The 19,462-nt window shown below is 48.1% G+C and overlaps 1 protein-coding gene across 1 annotated transcript in view; it reads left to right on the top strand.

The window, feature by feature from the left end:
- Positions 1 to 385: 385 nt before the first annotated feature.
- Positions 386 to 19,462, top strand: part of IBTK (inhibitor of Bruton tyrosine kinase) — a 732,550-nt gene continuing 713,473 nt past the window's right edge. Inside the window, exon 1 of the mRNA XM_086926550.1 lies at positions 386 to 540. The gene's annotated coding sequence lies outside the window, so the exon portion shown is untranslated. The remainder of the gene's footprint in view (positions 541 to 19,462) is intronic.

Below are 19,462 nucleotides of genomic sequence, written 5' to 3'. Positions count from 1 at the left end.
GGGACAAAAGTTAAAATTTACGTAGGAGTATAACTGTCTAATATAAGTTGCTGACATTTTGGTGAATTGGCGTTAATTTGCTAGCCATAAAGCGCGGATCTAATTTGCCAACATCAAAACGTATTTTAAAGAAAACGTAACTAGACAGTAACTCATACACAAACAGATCTGCCCTTCTGTAGTCCTGAGTTCACATTTTCTTCCTCTCAGTTGTTAGACAACAGGTAGAATGTCAGTTCACCAGAGCTGGACTACCTTTTCCGGAGCAAGTGGGCAATCTTTTCCGGTGTAGGAGCAAAGGGGGTTGATCGACATGGATAGGTCCTATTTTTCGGGGCGGGTAGCTTTTTGGCCAATGGGAAGAATTTACTAGATGTTTTAGCGGAAAGTACCGCCCCTTAGCCTGTCAATCAGTTTAAACCCAAAGCTTTCTGATTACGTCCCCTTCCTCGTCTTCACATATGGAAGTTGGCTGGTGTTGAGTCAGGAGTGAAGTACAGACTAATGATTCTTTAAATATCTTCTGTCGGGGGACGGAAGGTAAGACACACGTTCTGGAGGTTTCCTCCTTATTTGCAAGACTTGTCATGTTTGCACAGTGCGCTGTTCCCAGAGTACCCCGCTGCATGTAGTGACATCATCCTGACAGCTACTGCACCCAAACTAGGGAACCACAGAGCGTAACGGACCACCAAAACAATTGAACCCTGCTCCAAATACGCAAGAAACAAAACAGCAAAAAAACACTCATCCATAATTGCAACAGAACCACACAGCAACTAAGGGTATGGATGGGTATGCTTGTGACTTTCTCATGGTTGAGTATGTGTAACCTACCGTATCAGTGTCGTGTGTCACACTTCCTCGTCACAAAACAGTCTTGTCCACTTAATACTCCCCAGATAATTTGGCACCTTAATTATTAGTACGAGTTAGCAGTCGGGACATGAGCAACCATGCTGTCATGCCACGTACACGTTTGTTTTGTTAGTCTGGTTGCCTAAAAAGTATACATTTTACGCTAAATTGCATCGCTCCCATTTCCACTTGTTTTATGTAGATTTTCCTCATGAAACGTCTCCAAACAGCTGCAGAATATACGGTATCTTGCACCGAGCCAGATCATAACCCCATCTCTTCTTTCTCGGTGGGCATGTCACCCAGTCTCTTCTCACCTGGTGCGAACCCATCCTGCTAATGTTATATGGGATATATTCCTACTTTACACTGCTTTCACGTTACTATGGAAATACCAGCTCGTCCTACTAAAACATTACTTCGTTATCCATTAAATGATGTCAGTTTTATAAAGGCTGCACATTGTCAATAGTAATTATTCTTTTACAGTGCATATGAAATGCATTTTATTTTCCCAATCGCTCAGATCTGAGTTTGTTTTAGAGAATTCTTTATACATAATTAGAAATTTGGAGAGTCACAGATGATCACTCTCCAAAAAGTGTAACCTCTGAAATTCTGACTTTCTTGTATTCATTAGATACATAGATGTTAATTTCAACGATGGAAATATTGAAATTGGAAAACGTGCATGGCAGCTGTTCTATTCCATTTTAATACGTTTCTATGAAGCTTCAACAAGGGAGCATGCTTGGAATTGCTGTTGGCAGACTGCAATCTGAGGTAGGACTCGGACAGAGCTACCTCATCATAGCAGCCGCGCGTTCACACCCCTCACCATCCCAATGGTTAGGGTCTTTACGTCTTTCGGCTCCTCTCAAAATTGAATTAAATTGCAGTGATACAACCAACTAGCTTGTATTAGGTACAGAGATAATTTACCGTTTAACTTTGTACTGTACTTATGACACCAGCTGGCAGGCCAGTGATGCTTCTGGTTGCCACCTGCCCTGAGACTGGAGCTTAGAGACACGAGCATTATAGTTAGGGCTCCCGGTGTTATGGTATTTATTTTTTTAACACTTCCGTCTGTATTTATCCATATTTATTTTTTTGCCATATTATCTGTATCCATATTTATTTTGTGCTCTGCTTATAAATGAAGTTGTAAAACTGTACATTTCCATATTTGTTTAACTGATAGACGCGCACTCATACTTTGATGTCTGTGTTGTTTTAGCTGTTTAAGGCTGGCAAATATTAGAAAAACAATACATCCACTGGTAAATACTAGCATTATACCATAAATGTATGTTGTTATATGGCGTTATTTAAAGAAATTTCATCCAGTTTTTTTATTTCCATGCTGTCCATCTGCTCAGCTGCTCGTCTATAATTCATGAAAGACCGCACGGAGAGTCACTTAAAAGTAGGACCATTTTCTGTATTTATCCCCTTCTAAATATAAATGCGGACAGAAAACACATTGTTTTATGTCTGTATTTATCTGTAAAAATCCGTAAAAGTGGAAAACAGGGAGCCTTACTTATAATTTGTGAACACCACAGCGATCTAGAGTTTTTGCTTACTAATGGAGTACACTGCATAGAAGATGCCATGATTCCACTACTCACATTATCAAAGACGTGATTACCGGGACACAACGATTCCGATTGCCCATAACTACTCAAGCACCAGTCGTGGAAACTAAGGCTTAAGCACCCACCCACAATCCTGGTGCAGATAGTTGTCCCACAGGCTTATTGAGCTCATCAGGTGTTGGTGCAAGACAATCACTTAGGAAGTTATATGCTCTAAATCTTACTGGCACTTTGAATACACCACACTGAGCATAACGTCAGTTCAGAGTTGGTTTTCATGATGGAGCCATTACATCCTGTTTTGTAGGAATTTCTGGGATTTGTGTTAGTTTAACATAAGACTCTCGGCTGTTTTAAGTTCTGCAGTATATCAAGGGAGGTTTTTAATGTTGCCTAACATAAGTTTGGAAGGAGGGAATACTTATTCATGAAGAGCTGTTTGGAAAGCTGGAGTTACAGGCGAGAGAGACCATAGGAGTTGGATAGTAGCGAGCATAGTGACGCCAATCCTTTATCGCTTTGAATTTCTAGCGAAGGACAAAATGGAAGTAGGTGGATCAATGAACACATTATAAAACTTTTCAGAAGAAAACAACTTAGTTTTGTTTTGGAATTAAGTTTAAGGCAACTCTTTTGCATCCATAGTGCAACAGAAGAGAGGCATTACTTTAATTTTTCTTTGGTAGAGATTTTCTCGACAATAGACACTATCCGCTATATGTTGTCAGCTTAGCATGCAATTGCAAAGCCTTAAGATTGGGGCATCTGGGCTAAAGAGGTAAAATATGTGTTGAATAACATAGGAGCCCTGTGGTATTCCATACTTGAGTTGATAAATTGCTGATTTGAAGGGGGAGAGGAAAACCTTTGGAGTCAAATTAGAGAGAACAGAGGCGAGCCAGTTGAGGACAGTGTTGCTGATCCCTCAAGTTTGAAGACATGCAAGTGATATTTAGTGAGACGGTGTCAAAGGCCACAGAGTAGGATCACTTGTCCTGCATAACCTCGGTATACAGGAGAGGTTTGTGTTGGTCCCAATTAAAAAACCCTCATGCACGTGTGAAAAGGATCGAAGTAGCGGTATATCTTGGTTCTCCGCCATTTATACATGTAACTGCATAATCATTGGGTTAGTTGTTATGCAACCTCCACCTGGAGGTATATACCCTTGGTTAAAAGCAGTAGTGAGCAGTGATAAGTGGTGAGTGAAAAATTATAAAATGCTCGGCCAGCCAGACTTACATTTTTATTTTTTCTGGATTCGAGCAGCTTGTCTGAAAATATTTATATGTGCATAAATTGAATTATAATGGGTCATATGCACTCAATTTTCGTGATAAGAAAGGTCAACATGTTTTAGCCCTCGTTTGCCAGTTTGGTCATGTGGGCTTTCTTCAGGACCATGTGAAGTGACTTAAAATACCATCTATAAGGATTACTTATTCTGGTAGGAAGGTGTTGCAAAATGACATATTAGTCCTTTGCTGCGTTGAGGTCTTGTAGTACCTGTAAAGATAAAACGTTTAACTAAGGGGAGGGGAAACATTGACATGGGACTTGATAACCCTTTGGTTATCACAATGTTTATATCGCAACTGGAAAATGGCAATACTTTGTTGAGCACGTTTCATTCGGGCAACGTCAACCCACTCATATCTAGCCACAAGTTATGACGGCTCAATTAGTGCTGTTTATTATTGGCAAAAAATTGGCAAAATATTCCCTGCTCATTTTGTTCCATGTGCCGGACGATAAGATTGTAATGTAGGTACATGATATGTTGAGATACCGTAGGACGTTTGTTCTCGCAAAGGCACGATGCGGCGATCTTTGGAGTTGCGACGATCTCCGGGGCGACGATGCGCGAACCAGCGGTGATCTTCTCTCTCGCAGCTCCTTGATGCGATGGCTTCTGCGAAGACACTCGCAGCGACGTGATGCGGTCCGCAAGCAAGCAGTGCAGCGATCTCACCCAGCGACGACAGGCTCTGCGATGACACTTGCAGCGATGTTAGGCTTCCCGCACCGATCGGGTGCGTCCCGCAAACGAAGGATGCGACGGCTCTGACAGCGGCAATAGGTGCTGCGACGATCTCGACCTTCGTAGCGGCGGGAAACTTCTCGCACTGTCGGGGAAGCGCTCCACAGCGAGCGATGCGATAACTTTTCAATTGCAAAAAGTCTCTCAAGCTTAGTTTCAAGCTTCCCAGCACAGGTACAACTTCCTAGAGGATCCACAACTGGATCAAGCACTCTAGGAAGGACCGAACTCTCTCAGCAGAGTTCAGGGAAGTTAAGGGTGAAGTCCTTTTTTTCCTGGGACTTCTTAACAGGGAGCCAGTTCTTCTCAGGCCCTTGGAGATTCCTTCAAGACAGGGGACACAGCACAACAGCAAAGTCCTTCCCCTCTCCTTGGCAGCAAAGCAACAGGTCAGTCCAGCAGAGCAACAGCAGGACAGTCTTCCTTCTTCAGAGTCAGCTTTCTCCGTGGCAGAGGTTCCTTCTTGATTCCAGGATGATCTAATTTTCTGTTGTCAGGGGTCCTGTAATTATACCCCTTAAAGTCTTTGTTCACTTTGTGCATGTGGGGCCTGAGCCCGGTCTGAACCAGTTCTGGGTGTTTCTTGAGTACTTTGTTTTCCTGGCTTCTCCTTTCCTTTCAGAGTGAGGGGCAGGGTCGTCAGACGCCCAGCAGGAGGTGGAGCCAGCATTGTGGCAGGCAGGAACAGCCCTATTCAGGCCCAGGTGGTAACTCCTCCCACCACTCAGGTTGCAAATGCAGTTATTCAGCCTAGGGCTGACTCAGCCAGCCTCCTGGGGAATCCCCAGCCCCTGTCACTCTCAAACCAGACAGTCAATACTCTAACTGGCCAAGGCACACAGAAGGGCCAGACTAGAGAACAGCAACTTTCTAAAAGTGCTGTTCTCAAACACAGGATTTAAAAACAACATTTCCTAAAAGATGTGTTATTAAATTCTGAGTTCAGGGATACTAGACTCTGATGTCCTATCTCGTTCCTATGGGAAGAAATGCTGGTAGCCACTGTAGCCAGCATCCCCCATGTTAACCTATGGAGCAAGATAGCCTTACAATAGTGAAAAACGAGAATGGCTGCCTTTCACTACCAGAGCATGTCACCTGCACCAGTACATGCTCTACCTTTCACATACACTGCACCCTGCCCAGGGGGTACCCTGGGCCTTCCATAGGGGTGACTAATGTGCACAAAAAGGGAAGGGTTAGGCCGGATCAGTGAGGATACTGAGTAGGAGAACACAGCAGTTCCTAGACTGCACACAGGCACTGCAGTGGCAGGCCTGAGACACCATTTCGGGGCTACTCATGTGGGTGGCACAATCAGTGCTGCAGGCCCACTAGTAGCATTTGTCATCACCAGCCCTGGCACACTCAGTGCACTTTACTAGGGACTTCGTGGTGATATAAATATGCCAATCATGTATATCCAATCATGTTAACAATTTACACAGAGAGAATATGCACTTTAGCACTGATCAGCAGTGGTAAAGTGTGCAGAGTCCTATTGCCAACAGCCACGGGTCAGGAAAAATAAGGAAAAGGGAGGAAGAAGAAAAAAGTTTGGGGATGACCCTGCAAGAAGGGCCAGTTCCAACACTATCGTAAAGTATGTGCTGGCTAATTACCATTACTCAGGGTTAGTTTGCATGTATTCACCAGCATATAGGCATATAGTTCTATGTACATTGCAAGTGATTTGGTTCTCACATACATATAAAGGTCTCGGTCATTTTTATCAAGATACACATTAGTTCTCATATTAATAGCGGGCATTCAAGTGAGTGGTATCTGGTAATATGCGTGCCGATATTTGGCACAATGTTTAATGATGAATAAGGTAGTCACTCAAGAGAGACACTATTGAGCGTCTTTCACCTCACATTGTCAAAACATACCTCAATAGCGGTTATTTGACGCTTCAACGGGTGCCAGGGGGTCAGGGAGCCTACTGTAGATGACAATGGTACACAGGTCAAAATAAATAATATTGTACGTTACGGTTTTGCTGCATTCAGGAGTCTCGCGTTCTGGTTACCTGCGGCTAAACCTACGGTACGGCTTGTGCTGACGCTGCCTTCTTGGACCCGGTTGTTAGCTGGCTTTCCGGGTCACGTTTTTCAAGGCCAAGATTCTCATCGCGGAAAAGGCGAAGAAAGACTGTTTGTTTTGTGAAGACAGATTGCTCTTATTGTGTATTTCAATAAAGATATTAAACACTTTTAAATTAAACCAAACGTGTTGGACCACACTCAATTTGCTTAATAAGAAATACATAATATATATTATTCTTTTAGCTAATTTGCGTGTTAGGATGTTAAGATGTTAATCGGTTTCAGCCTATAAAGAATGGAGACTAGGAGTCTGATGCAGGTTGCTGTGTCCTAGGCTTTCTAAATGGTGCATGTAGCATATTATTTATAGTTCATGTTGGTAAATCAAGATTATTTATTCAGCCTTACCCACGGGCTATTGTCATTTAATCCTATTTGGTCTGTCTTCAATCTGTGTACCCATCTTTGTTCTTTTTCGAACAAGATGCGTTCAGCATTTTGATCTTTGTGTAGTAGTGTCTCTAGAACAATCCATTTCAGGTCATCCACTGTGTGACCCACTTCAAGAAAGTGCGTTGACATTTTTGTAGTAATTTTCTTGCACTTCACGTTGCTGCGATGCTCGCAGATCCTCTGTTTTACTTTTCTGCAGGTCATGCCTATGTAGTGCATATTGCATGGGCAGGTTATCATGTAAATTACATGGCTGGTATTGCAGTTAGTATGGCTCTTGATGGTCCATTTCAGATTGGGTAAAAGTTGTAACTCTTTTGTCATTTTGGTTAATTTACAAACTGAACATGTGCCACAATGGAAGTGTCCAGTCACTGGTGGGTGGTGCCACAGGCCCACATTTTGTTTTTGTTTTGCTGTTGGAGGTTGGGTGTGGACAAGGATATCTTTTAAATTGCGAGTCCTTCTGTTTGCAAATCCTGGTTTTCGGCCACGTGATGGATGCAGACGTCAGGATACGCCAGTTTTTGTTTATTTTCATTTTATTAATCTTTATTTCGGCAATTGCCATAAAAGATAGGCATACAATTACATACAAACCAAGATTAGACAACAATGTTACAACAGTAGCAGAATTGCATACAAATAAAACAGGAAGCTGTCCCAATACATAGCAACCTAAAGTATACAGACAATCGATAAATCAGTACTGTTAATTATTTTACAATCTATTTAGATAAAAACAAGACAATTTTATGTAAAATTTGAATTCTAGTTAAAAAAGTGACCAATGCAAAAGGGATGCGCAGACAATAGTACTTGATCTGGTCAGGGATGGGGTAACCTGGAAATTAGAAGCCGTCTCTTGTACCATACTGCTTCAAGGAATTTGGCCATCGCAAAAACAGTTACTTTTGAGAGATCAGTCTTGAGAATTCTGAAGGCCTCAGAGCATTTACCAAACCCTACATTTTTGCAAAGTGGGATTATCCAGAACCTTCTAGCCGCACAGTGTGCGGGGCAAAAGAAGACTAGGTGCAATTCGTCTTCAAGCCCGCAATTGCAGCCTCGACAATTTTTCAGGGTGTGGAACTTCCATTTACTTGTAAATGCTCTAAGCGGAAGAGTACCATACCGCCATTGTGAGTATAATTTCCTGGCCAAATTCGGAAGAATATCGTCAAGAACTGGTTCAAACTTGTAAAAGTCTTTCACCCCAAGGAAGGTGTTAACCAGGGAGTCTGGGCGTATACCCTGTGTATGGGATGCAAGGTTACAAGCATAAAAAGTTGCCACCAGCTCTTTACGAGACAAACCCTGGCAGGCCATTTCAGGGTCCCTCCAAAGGGTGGGGAGACCCAGCCGGGCAAACTCAGTTTTGAGATATTTGAACCACGGGATGTTCTCTATGGTAGGCAGAGCAAGAATTTCCTTCAGTTCCTGCCTATAGTTGGCTAGCTCAGGGGTAGACCATAATCTACTCCAAAAGGTTAAAGGCTTTACACCCACAACTTCGTCCAACGGTTTTAGGCCCAGATCCAATCTGAGAGGCAGAAGTGGGGTGCTAGCCGGTAACTTTAGAAGCTAAGAAGCTTGTTTTCAACTGTGACCAGCTCTTTCTTGCAGGTATGACCCTAAAGTTCACTGCCGTACAGAATCGCACCTCTGGCCTGGAGTCTATAGATCTCCAAGGGGGGGGGCTCGCGGCCTAATAGATGATTTGTTGCCATTGGCTAGCCTAATTATGCCCCCTGCTATTTGAGCCAATCTGAGCTGGGATTTGACTTGGTGTTCACCCCATTCCAGTTTGTCATTCAAAGTCACACCCAGATACGCAAACGTGAGAACTCTTTCAAGCCTATTCGGGCCTATGGTGGGATTGGGGGGTGTTTTTTTTGGGGATTAAAAATCATGTATTTAATCTTTAGGGCATTTATTTCGAGACTGTGGTCTTGGCAAAATGCCTCAAAGCCCTCAGGAATGCGCTGGATCCCCATTGGGGATTTCGATAGCAGGAGGGTGTCATCCGCAAACATGATTGCGGGCACCCTACTGCCGCCAAGTCTTGGTGCATCTGTATTGGGGACATTGTTTAGGTGATTGATCACCCCGTTGACAAAGAGGCAAAACCGGGTCGGTGCAAGAACACAACCCTGCCTTACCCCTCTGCCACCGGGAAATCTTTGTGAGAGGGTACCCGACCTCCCGCACCTGACCATAATTATGAGTATGCAAGCGAACAATGATGTCTAAAAGAGCAGGAGGAACACCAAGGTCAGCGAGTACTGTCCATAATTTGCTCCGCGGAACCAAATCAAAGGCTGCGCGGAGATCGACAAAGACGGTGTACAACGAACCCCCCTCCACCCACACCGTCTTCCAGAATAAAAGGGCCAAACGAAAAATTTGGTCCATCGTCGAGACCTTGGACCTAAACCCTGCCTGGTATGTGCTTAAGACAGAGTTTTCCTTTATACATTCCTGCAGGCGGTCAAGTATCAGCCTCGCAAAAGTTTTTTGTGCTACACCAATGAGGCTGATTGGCCTATAATTGGCTGGGAGCAGAGGGGAGCCCTTCTTGAAGATAGGTACAATCTCTGCTCCCAGCCAAGTGCTAGGTACTGCCATTCCCCCGAGAATTGCATTGAAGACTTCCAGCAGATACGGGGCCCAAACCCTGGGTTGGTGCTTAAATAAGTCACCCGGGATTTTATCTAACCCAGGGGCCTTGCCCGAGGGTAATTTGGATATTATATTATGGACCTCCCCCAAGGTGAATTGCAGTGTCTCAGCACCCTCGACAATTCCAAGTTGCGCACTAGACCCGCTAGAAAGTAAATGGTGTTCCGGCGTCAGGTCATCACGATGCTTAGGGGAGCTAGGGCTAACCTCTTCATATAGGCTTCGAAAGTGGTCCTCCCAGACTGAGGCCGCTATATTAGCCTCCACAGCCTGAGTTGGCTCGGCAGACCCTGTTCTCACTATCTGCCAGAATTTGCGGGCGTCTCTAGTCTGAAGAGTGGCCAGCATATTGTCCCAGTTGGAATAATCCCATTCCACCTTTGCGTGGTGGATTGCTTGCTTTAATTCCGCCCTTCTGATCTTAATTAAATCTGTGTTCCTTAGGTATTTCAATACAGCGAGGAGGCTGGCCTTTGCCTTCCTGCAAGCTGAATTATACCAAGAGGGTCTATGGCCCCTGCGGATCCCCTTCCCCACTATTGGATTTAAAAATTCCACAAGGGTGTCCACCAATTCCGTATGGAGATTGCCCAGCTTACTGATTACATTTTCTGACGGGGAATGACTGATAAGAGCCTCGACACGCTCAAATATGGGGAGTAGCTGAGCGTACAACTCGGAGATGTGGGAGGGATTGTCCAGAAGCTTGGCCCACCTCACTCTACGCCTATCATTTGTTAAAATTAATTTGGGATTTGGGGATGCCTCTGCCGGCGGGTCGCCCACGTAACCGCTTGGCGCGACCAAGAAAAGAATTAGCGTGTTGTGGTCGCTTTCAGTTCTTTCGACTACCACAAAGTCAGAGACCCTATTCCAGTTCGATGTCTGAACCAGGATATAGTCCAAATGAGACCCCTGCCCTGATTTGTTAAAGGTAGGTTTTGAGGGGATGTTACTCTTGAATCGGCCGTTGCAAGCCCTCAGGGAATTACTGAGAGTGAGTGCCGTAATTTGTGTTGCTAGAGGCGACCATGGCTTGGGTGGGGGGCCAACCAATTGTGGAATTCCCAACTGGACATCCTCCTCCAGAAGTGTTCCCTCCATGGTCAGGGTAAGTGGCTTAAACTGGCAGTTGAAGTCTCCGCCCAGCACAATCCTAGCACCCAAAGGAATTCTAGTGAGAAATAGAGAGAGCTCATCCCAAGTGGGTGAGGGCTTAGTTATGCCCGTCGGTCTGGAGTATATGTTTATTAGCGCGAGTTGGCTATGGTTCGGCCATTCCAACAACACGCACTGAATATCCAGAGAATTAATATGGAGAGCCCTAGCCTTGCATCCCAGATGGGATGCCACCCATATACCAAGCCCTCCCGAAGGCCGTCCTTTCCCCTCCCATTTGGCTGGGATTGTAAAGGTTGCATACCCAGAACGCCATGTGTCCTTCCGGGCCCATGTTTCCTGAAACAGGAATATGTCCTGATCATCGATGAAAGACCCCCACTCAGGGGAGTCTAACTTGCCCTGAAGGCCTGCCAAGTTCCATGAAAGGATGGACAGTCGGGTTGTACGCTCTCCAGATGGAGTGGGAGGGGTGTCAGATACAGAAGGTTCAATAGAATCCGCGAACACAGTAGGGGGTTTGGTGGATAAGGATTCCACACCAATCTTTCCCTCACCGGTGGCATTAAGTTGGGCACCCATGCTCTGTTGGGACTGTGCACTTCAATCACAGTTATCCAATCCTGAGAACACATCAAACCTGTTTGCTGACTCCAGGGGTGTAAAAGGTCTCAGGTGGTCCATTCTACTTTTCAAGTTTCTATTAGGCCTGGGAGGTACCATATTCCACCCAAGGGGGTCAGCAACTGGTGGGGGCTGAAAAGCTTGTATCGGATGTCTGGAATTGAAGGGTAATATGGGGGTAGTATGATTAAGAACCATAAGACCAGAATAAGTGTGTGGGAACACTATGGATCTCGGATAGAAGTAAGTCAGCGGGCGTGGGACAATGGAGTTAGAGCCACTACCTATGGGCCAGTTTAGTATATAAGTAACCGCTCGCGGGTCTCTGAAGTTTATAACAACCAGATCCCCATTGTTATCCTTGATCCTATTGCCCAGCCAAGGAAGGCGCCTTACATGTAGAATTTCTCCATTGATGTTTTGTGTAAGTGGTCTAAATTGGCTGAGCCAGTGCATGATTTTATTTTTCAATTGATGGAACCCTTCCCTCTTGTTGTCCGGTAATCTACGGACCCCTGTCAGCACAACCACATAGGGGAGAGCTTCAGGGGGTAGTTCTACTGGAGGTAGTTTACGAGACGGTGACCTGGTATTTCTAGTGGAACCCCATGTAATCTCCTGTGTGTTCTCCAGTGTGTTTCCTGCGGATACTTTACCTGGTCCCCTCTTGGGTGCACTAACTGCATTAAGAGTTAAGTTAGAGCGCTCCTGAACCGATGGAGCCCTCAGTTGCTTAGAGTGTGATAGATCAGTAGATTTAGCCGGAGGTTTGGAGGGAATGGAAATGCCTGGTGTAACCAGGGCTGGGGGCAGGACAATCCCGCTCACCAGTGCCTTGGATAATCCTACGTGCTTGCTAAGAGCAGATTCGATGTCCTCGAGCCTGCTCTCTACCCTCTTCAGCTTCTCTATGATAGGTAGGATGAAAGACCTTATTAGGTGTTCCATATTATCTAGAGAGACTGCAAGAGGAGTATCCTTTGGAGCAAGATCTGCAGGGATATCAGATTGAGGCGTGTTATTCACTGGCTGGAGGGGTGATTCCAATGTTGGAGGGGGTGTCGGAATTGGTGAATTGACTAGTGCGGCCATTGGGGCCGAAGTAGAGGTAATGGTAGGCCTTGAAGGTTTTCCAAAGTCAGTATGACTGATCTTGGGCTTTTGAGGGACGCCCCCTTTCCGTCTTCTCTTGGCAGGTGGAGGGCCATGTACCTTAACGGGCATTGATTTTTTAGATTTATTTAAAACTGATTTAGTTCAGACAACGGTGCGAGGTGTCTGATGTGTCTCTATTAAGATCGGACTGGAAGAAGAAATGTCAGCTGGTGGCTGAGTTATGGGGCCTAATGGTGCCGGGGTGGATTCGCGTAACAGAAGGGGGAAGCTCTCCAAAGATAGGGGATCTTCGTTACTGCCGGTTAGGCCTACTATGGGTGGTGCACGGCGCACTGCCAGTAATTTTTCCCCACCTGGGTCAGTAGGAGCCCGTGCGAAGTAGTTGTCAAATGTCCCAACAGTATTGTTTGCCCCCGATTTTTACATGGTAGCTTTATCAGGGCTTTGCGCCATTGCAAAGGGATTAACTGGGAGGTAGTAACCACAGAAGTGATGAAAGGGAGTAGGCCCAGCCCGGCCTCACTCGGTCTCTGAGGGCCTCAGAGGGCCCGCCCTTGTCCCGGGCTTCTCCTGGGACGCTCCCGCGCAGCGGGGATGGTGTATAAGTTATATAGGAGTGGGAGTATCCGGGGGGCGTGTCCAGCAGGGAGAGCGGCCCAGGTGGAACCAATTGGGCACACAGGGACTCCTGGGATATGGAGTCCCTGAGTCGGCGCTCGCAGCCCTGCTCCACAGCAACTCTGCCCACAACAGTCCTCTCCACAAGTATCGCCCCCTGACAACTCCTGCTGAAGAGATCGCGCTGCAGGACCCGCGCAGCGGGTCCGGCGAGCGGTGAAGGAGTAACGGTGACAAGCAGGAGATAAGGCAGCGAACAGGGTCCAGCCACGATAATCCAGGCAACAAGGTCAGTAGTACATGATTTATTGGACTGTGAAAAATTCATCCGACTTGCAAGCCCAAACTGTTTCTAAGGTCTGTAAGGATGACTGCGAGGAGTTCATGGAGAAAAAATATAAACAAAACACTAGTTGGGTAAAGGTTTTCTTCTCCAATAAAAAATGCTAGAGCCTTGAATATAAATCTGAAGACTCGGAGATCTTTATGATCTTCTTTATGTTGTTCGATGCCGCGCTATAGGTAGTCACGCAAGTCATAAGATCTTCCTCCGGGGGTCTTATAGTAGTCTCGAGAAGGCTTTCGCTATTCTGATTTCTAGCTCTTTGTAGGTCGAGGCTACAGTCGCACTGCGAAGCAGTGGGCGGAGCCGAAGATTTTATGACTTCAACAGTGGAGCTTTAACCCGCCTCTCTCTTCCATTGGCTAGCTCCATAAATGGAGGCTAGCCATTGGAAGAGAGATGTGTCAATCAGTCTGGGAGCAGATTCGTGGGTGTTTCTGTCTTTTTTTTTTAAGCCCCGCCCCCTTTGTTTCGTCATTCAGAGGTGGGCCATTGTGGGCGTTTACAAATTTTTTTTTTTACACCCAAGTTTTTCTAAATTGCTAACCTCGTCCCGGTCCCGCGTGGTTGTGTCCTGCCCTCCTCCCGCTGTCCGTCTCTTTGTTCCTGCCCCCCCTCTCGCTGTTCGTGTGTCCGTTCCCGCCCCCCTCCCGCTGTCCATGTCTCAGTCCACTATGACGGCGCTAACGTAACAAGGAAGGCATCTCTGCATGTGCCCGCCGCGGGCTCTGTTCTTGCTCCCACCATCTTGCGTAAACATGAAATGGGTGCATTTCCGGGTACAGCTTGGCCGGCTGCCTCACACTCGGGACTGCTGTCAATCACCCATGACGAGCAGCGCCGAGATCCGGCAGCTTTGAGGCGCCGTCACCGTGGCTGCTAGTTTCTAAAGCTGCTGGTCTGCTGTTAAAAAACGCCAGATCCCGGAGGTAACACTGGTTCTCTATGTGACGTTGTGAACTTTAACACCACATCGTACAATGCATTGCTGGCCCCACGTTCTAACTGGCAACATGTATTACTGAAGGAGTTTGTTCCACTGTGTTTTTGCTCGAGTCCTCCTTCTCTCTTTAAGGGGCGAATGCCACGCCCCTAGAGCGTGCACGCGTTCCATAGAACTGCTGTAACCCACCACGTCTCTCCTGCTGCCGACCCCAGTGTGGCGCGTTGGCTGTCCTGAAGTCGAAGAGTTAGCGTTTCTGAGCCCCCTGCACCTACTCCCCACCCCCTACCATGGCGGACACCTGGCTTCCCCAGCGAATGTTTTTAGTTGCACTTGCCGGCATCTACCTGTGTGCTTTCGGGTCGCTCTATGTGCAGGTCCCTGGTAAGTAAGTAGAACGTACTACAATGGCTACGTACGAGATCACTAGTCGTAAGGGCATAGAGTGTGTAGACAGTTGTAAGGAGAGGAAAGGGAGGCTGAGAGGGCAAAGTATTCCTTTTGCCAATTGGTGAAATTCGCGCTTTATGTAGCAAATCTGTACATAGTCACATCAAGAAGTGCTTGTTTTGGGACAGTTAGTGTCGCACCCATTCATGGAATTAAATAGAGGGGGCATATGGGTAATGCTCGTTTTTGTTTGCACGTATTAAGAATAAAAAATTCAGGGCAATTAGGTGACGTCACGTGGCGAGAATCACACAGTTTTGCTCAATTGAGGCCGGACCCCGTACTTAATTAAGGAATGTTCGAATTGAGTTACACGATTGAGAGCAAACTCTGATCAAAACAAGACCCCCACCCCAAACCGTGCCCAGATGGTCGTGCATTGCATGCCCTGAACATTGCTCTCAAACACTTCAATACAGCAGGGACACTGAAATGTGAGTCGCCAAGAAGCAACTCCGGTGATGGGGGCCCAGCTGCACAGACGCTCCAGGACGAATCGTTTCATAGCGGCCACGATGGAAGTGCTTAGAACCAGAACAAATAATACAGTGCGCTACAAATTCCTGTCCCTTGAACATCCAGTTGAAACTGGAAGGAGGGGCACTGATGACATCCCCCTCTCCGCTTGCAGCGCTGGTGTGTTTACCAGCTGGACTCTAGGAGCTACATGCCTGATTTTGTCCCTGGGATTGGCTCCCGCCTGTTTCCCTATCATTTTCTTTAAGCTGGTGCATATTAATAAAAACATGCTCCCTTTCTGTTTTCCTAGCTTCAGCTGTAACTTGTTAATACTGCAGACTTTCATTTATATTTGTCTTAATCTGTACATTTTTAATTTATGGCCGGCATTCCACCAAGATTCAGCTGTAGGTCTCTCCTTAATTTGTGGACGTGACACTTCGTCAGTAAGCTGTTGGTTGTGATATTCCTTTATGGCTGAAGGCTTTAGTGCTGTTATTAGTTGAAAGCAATATTTCTAGCTTGTATTTATTCTCGGTTAACAAGAGAGTTGAGTAATGTAATGTGCGCTGGAGAGTGCATCACTGACCCTCGGGGAGGACTCTCCTGGCACCATTTACAAATAAGACATGTTTATTTCTCAACCATTTGCTCAAAGGATGCGCTTCTGCGGGGAGTTAGCTCAGACCACTGGCCGTCTCTGATCTTTGGTCCTTCAGATTTCAGGTTTAAGAGCAAGGCTGCCCGCCCGGCTCCCCAGTGGCTTCCCCTTCAGTCTGCTAGTTACACTGCTGCCAGTAAGCCCCATCATGCCCGCTTTCATCCAACCCTTATTACTTAGTTAAGAGAATGTTGTATGCTGGGACTTGTAGTTTTGCCTTACTTATCGTAGTTGGTGATCTACCAGACCTGGAAGATGACACCAGGTTTAGTATGCAAGAACAGTATAGGACAGTACTTGCACTTCTTGGCAAGTCTGATCAATATTGGAAAGTACCAGCACTTCTCCCTGTGGCTGCTCTCCTACAAATGCTTAGCCCCAGCACTTGCCGTCATGGATGCAATGAGCAGTGCCAGCACTTTTCAGCAGGTCAAACGCGCAAGTAACCCGTAGCACGGCACGTTTCCGCAGGACTGCCAGACTTGCAACTGACAGCAGCAGCACTCTTATGCACGGCCGCAATGGCAAGCATCTCTTAGCCGTTTTGTGTACAAGTAATGGGCAGTACCAGCAGTTCTCTCAATGGCTGCTGTGGACAGTCCCAGCAAGACATTAATACTCTGCTTGTAATGGGCAAAAACAGCCCTCCCCCATGATTCCACAGCACCACCACTCCATGCTTCCATAGCACCAGCAGTCTATCCTTCCACAGCACCATCCTTCTACAGCACAACCGCGCCATCCTTCTACAGCACCACTGCGCCATCCTTCTACAGCACCACTGCGCCATCCTTCCACAGCACCATTCCCCCATGCTTCCACAGCACCACTCCCCCATGATTCCACAGCACCACCACTCCATGCTTTCATAGCACCACCACTCTATCTTTCCACAGCACCATCCTTCCACAGCACCACCGTGCCATCCTTCCACAGCACCACCGTGCCATCCTTCCACAGCACCACCGCGCCATCCTTCCACAGCACCACCGCGCCATCCTTCCACAGCACCACCGCGCCATCCTTCCACAGCACCACCGCGCCATCCTACCACAGTCTGTGTGTGTGTGCGTGGCTCTGTGTGTGTGTGCGTGGCTCTGTGTGTGTGTGCGTGGCTCTGTGTGTGTGTGCGTGGCTCTGTGTGTGTGTGCGTGGCTCTGTGTGTGTGCGTGGCTCTGTCTGTGTGTGTGTGTGGCTCTGTCTGTGTGTGTGCGTGGCTCTGTCTGTGTGTGTGCGTGGCTCTGTCTGTGTGTGTGCGTGGCTCTGTCTGTGTGTGTGCGTGGCTCTGTCTGTGTGTGTGTGTGGCTCTGTCTGTGTGTGTGGCTCTGTCTGTGTGTGTGGCTCTGTCTGTGTGTTTGGCTCTGTCTGTGTGTGTGTGTGGCTCTGTCTGTGTGTGTGCGTGGCTCTGTCTGTGTGTGTGGCTCTGTCTGTGTGTGTGTGTGCGGCTCTGTGTGTGTGTGTGTGCGCGGCTCTGTCTGTGTGTGTGTGTGTGGGTGTGCGCGGCTCTGTGTGTGTGTGTGTGTGTGTGTGTGTGTGCGCGGCTCTGTCTGGGTGTGTGTATGTGTGCGCGGCTCTGTCTGGGTGTGTGTGTGTGCGCGGCTCTATCTGTGTGTGTGCGTGGCTCTGACTGTGTGCGTGGCTCTGACTGTGTGCGTGGCTCTGACTGTGTGCGTGGCTCTGACTGTGTGCGTGGCTCTGACTGTGTGCGTGGCTCTGACTGTGTGCGTGGCTCTGACTGTGCGTTGCTCTGTGTGTGTGCAAGACTCTGTCTGTGTGTGTGTGCTCGGCTCTGTCTGTGTGTGTGTGGGTGGCTGTGTGTGTGTGTGTGGGTGGCTCTGTGTGTGCGTGGCTCTGTGTGTGTGTGTGTGCGTGGCTCTGTGTGTGTGTGTGGGTGGCTCTGTGTGTGTGTGTGGGTGGCTCTGTGTGTGTGTGGGTGGCTCTGTGTGTGTGTGTGCGGCTCTGTGTGTGTGTGTGTGTGTGTGCGGCTCTGTGTGTGTGTGTGTGCGCGGCTCTGTCTGTGTGTGTGTGTGCGCGGCTCTGTCTGTGTGTGTGTGTGCGCGGCTCTGTCTGTGTGTGTGTGTGCGCGGCTCTGTGTGTGTGTGTGCTCGGCTCTGTGTGTGTGTGTGTGGGTGGCTGTGTGTGTGTGTGTGGGTGGCTCTGTGTGTGCGTGGCTCTGTGTGTGTGTGTGTGTGCGTGGCTCTGTGTGTGTGTGTGGGTGGCTCTGTGTGTGTGTGTGTGCGGCTCTGTGTGTGTGTGTGTGCGCGGCTCTGTCTGTGTGTGTGTGTGCGCGGCTCTGTCTGTGTGTGTGTGTGCGCGGCTGTGTGTGTGTGTGTGTGTGTGCGCGGCTCTGTGTGTGTGTGTGCGCGGCTCTGTGTGTGTGTGTGCGCGGCTCTGTGTGTGTGTGCGCGGCTCTGTCTGTGTGTGTGTGTGCGCGGCTGTGTCTGTGTGTGCGCGGCTGTGTCTGTGTGTGCGCGGCTCTGTCTGTGTGTGCGCGGCTCTGTCTGTGTGTGCGCGGCTCTGTCTGTGTGTGTGTGGCTCTGTGTGTGTGTGTGTGCGCGGCTCTGTCTGGGTGTGCGTGGCTCTGTATGTGTGTGCGTGGCTCTGACTGTGTGCGTGGCTCTGACTGTGTGCGTGGCTCTGACTGTGCGTTGCTCTGTGTGTGTGTGCACGGCTCTGTCTTTGTGTGTGTGCTCGGCTCTGTGTGTGTGTGTGTGTGGATGGCTGTGTGTGTGTGTGTGGGTGGCTCTGTGTGTGCGTGGCTCTGTGTGTGTGTGTGCGTGGCTCTGTGTGTGTGTGTGGGTGGCTCTGTGTGTGTGTGTGTGTGCGGCTCTGTGTGTGTGTGTGTGTGCGGCTCTGTGTGTGTGTGTGTGTGCGCGGCTCTGTCTGTGTGTGTGTGTGCGCGGCTCTGTCTGTGTGTGTGTGTGCGCGGCTCTGTCTGTGTGTGTGTGTGCGCGGCTCTGTGTGTGTGTGTGCTCGGCTCTGTGTGTGTGTGTGTGGGTGGCTGTGTGTGTGTGTGTGTGGGTGGCTCTGTGTGTGCGTGGCTCTGTGTGTGTGTGTGCGTGGCTCTGTGTGTGTGTGGGTGGCTCTGTGTGTGTGTGTGCGGCTCTGTGTGTGTGTGTGTGCGCGGGTCTGTGTGTGTGTGTGCGCAGCTCTGTCTGTGTGTGTGTGTGCGCGGCTCTGTGTGTGTGTGTGCGCGGCTCTGTCTGTGTGTGCGCGGCTCTGTCTGTGTGTGCGCGGCTCTGTCTGTGTGTGCGCGGCTGTGTCTGGGTGTGCGCGGCTCTGTCTGTGTGTGCGCGGCTCTGTCTGTGTGTGCGCGGCTCTGTCTGTGTGTGCGCGGCTCTGTCTGTGTGTGCGCGGCTCTGTCTGTGTGTGCGCGGCTCTGTCTGTGTGTGTGTGGCTCTGTCTGTGTGTGTGTGTGTGCGCGGCTCTGTCTGTGTGTGTGTGTG

Source organism: Lissotriton vulgaris, chromosome 6, assembly GCF_964263255.1.
Source record: "Lissotriton vulgaris chromosome 6, aLisVul1.2, whole genome shotgun sequence".
Taxonomy (NCBI): domain Eukaryota; kingdom Metazoa; phylum Chordata; class Amphibia; order Caudata; family Salamandridae; genus Lissotriton; species Lissotriton vulgaris.
The sequence above is the reverse complement of the archived record's forward strand: the minus strand, read 5'-3'. Positions and strand labels throughout refer to the sequence as shown.